The 2,016-nt window shown below is 33.8% G+C and overlaps 1 protein-coding gene across 1 annotated transcript in view; it reads right to left on the minus strand.

Moving 5' to 3' along the window:
• The window catches only part of LOC105822696 (cytochrome P450 2C18-like), a 242,436-nt gene that overhangs the window by 199,744 nt on the left and 40,676 nt on the right, over positions 1-2,016 (minus strand). The gene's annotated exons all lie outside the window — the stretch shown is intronic.

The raw sequence follows: 2,016 nt of genomic DNA on the forward strand, positions 1-2,016 counted from the left end.
GCAAATGAGAAACAGCACGTGAAAAGATGCTCAATATCTTTGGCCATGAAGGACAAGCGAGTCAAAATCACTTTCAGTGACACAAAAATTACAAAATTACAATTAGTAACAATTATGTACAGATAGGAACCCTTGCCAATTACTGGTAAGAATGTAAAATGTTGCATTCACTGCAGAAAGGCTTGCTTGTTTTTAAAAAAGATAACCCTAAAATTGCCATATGACTCAGAAATTCAAATCCTAGGACTAAACTTAAGAAAAATGAAAATATACATGAAGAAACATGTACTCAAATGTTCATAGCACCATTATTTATAATATAAATAACACAAATGCCCATAAATAGATGAAGTTTAGATTGTTCTATGAGTGCATGGAAAATGAAAAATTATTCAGCCACAAGAAAGAATAACATAATGATACATTCTACAATGTAGGTGAGCCTCCAAATCACTATGTTAAGTGAAAGAAGCCAGAAACAAATAGTCACACACACTCTGAGTCCTTTTATATGCTATATCCATGATAGGCAAATCCATATAAGCAGAAAGCAGATTAAAGATTACCACATTATAGGGTGGGGAATGGGGAGTGATCATGAATGCATTTGGTATGCTTTCTGGGATGACGAAAATATTTTGAAACTAGAGACAGCTGGTGGTGCACAACATTGTCAATACAATAAACGCCATTAAAATGTACAATTTAAATAGGCTAATTACATGTTACATGAATTTTGCCTCAATTTTAAAACATGGGCACTTCCTGAATTACTCTACAGATTTAATGAGACCCCAGTCAAAATACACACTGGCTTCTTTGAAGAAATTGACCAGCTTATCCTAAAACTCATAGAGGGATGCAAGGGATTTATACCAGCCAAAATAGCCTGGAAAAAGAACAACAAACTTGGAGAACTCATACTTTGCGATATGAAAATTTAATGAAAAGCTACAGCAATTAAGACTTCAAGATACTGCACAACTGACATAAGGAAATACATATATATCAATGGAATAGAATTGAGAGCTCAGGAATAAATCCTGACATTTGTAGTCTACTGGTTTTTGACAAGGATGGCAAGACAATTCAATAGAGAAAAAATAGCCTCTCAATAAATAATACAGTGATGACAGGATTCATGATAAAAGGTTACCTGATAGATGGCTTCCTCCAAGTCCTTATCTGTGCAAATTCATTTTAGGTTACATTCAATTACCCTTCCCTCTTCCATCTACCTACTTTTCCCACCACGCACTTCTACACCTCGACATAAACCACTCAACACATCTGAAAACCCTGCTCCTATACCTCAGTGCAAATATTTTCAGGTCTATTTCAATCTGAAGGACATGGAAGAAGCCCACCTAGGTTGAGCCATTCTTTTCCATTCTTCCATACACTGTATGCAATGATGCTGCCCATCTTCACCTAATGGCATTATCTTTTATATTTTCTAACTACTTTGCAATTATTTCCATTTCATATGACAAGTACATTCTATCTTCCCAGGTAGATTATTTTTATTTAAAGAACTCAATGCATTTTACCTATGAGACAATTTAATTGTACATCTTCTATGAGGCTTAGTGCAGATTCATAAATACAATCTATATTTTATATGCTGGCCAAGAATTGAGGCCTGACCATTTAAACCCAAGTACATTAAGGAACTACTCAATGAACCACACCATGAACAAACAATCAAATAACTAAACTGTTGCTAACATTTTACCTGCTCCATTTTGATCAGGAAACAATCAATAAAGTCCCGAGGATTACTAACATCCAGCGAATTTTGGTGTTCTTTTATTTTCTCCAAAATATAACTTTTTGTAAGAGCAATGTTTTCAAATAATTTCTTATGAATTCCAGGGAAATAATCAAGGAGAACAGGGAAATTATTGCAGAGCTAAAATAGAGCACAGTAATTTATTTAATAAAAAATATGTAACATTAATAAATTTTTACTGGGATACAGCCACATCCATTTGTTTATGTATTGTCTTTTTTTTC

This window comes from Propithecus coquereli, unplaced genomic scaffold, assembly GCF_000956105.1.
Source record: "Propithecus coquereli isolate 6110/MARCELLA unplaced genomic scaffold, Pcoq_1.0 Scaffold63, whole genome shotgun sequence".
NCBI lineage: Eukaryota > Metazoa > Chordata > Mammalia > Primates > Indriidae > Propithecus > Propithecus coquereli.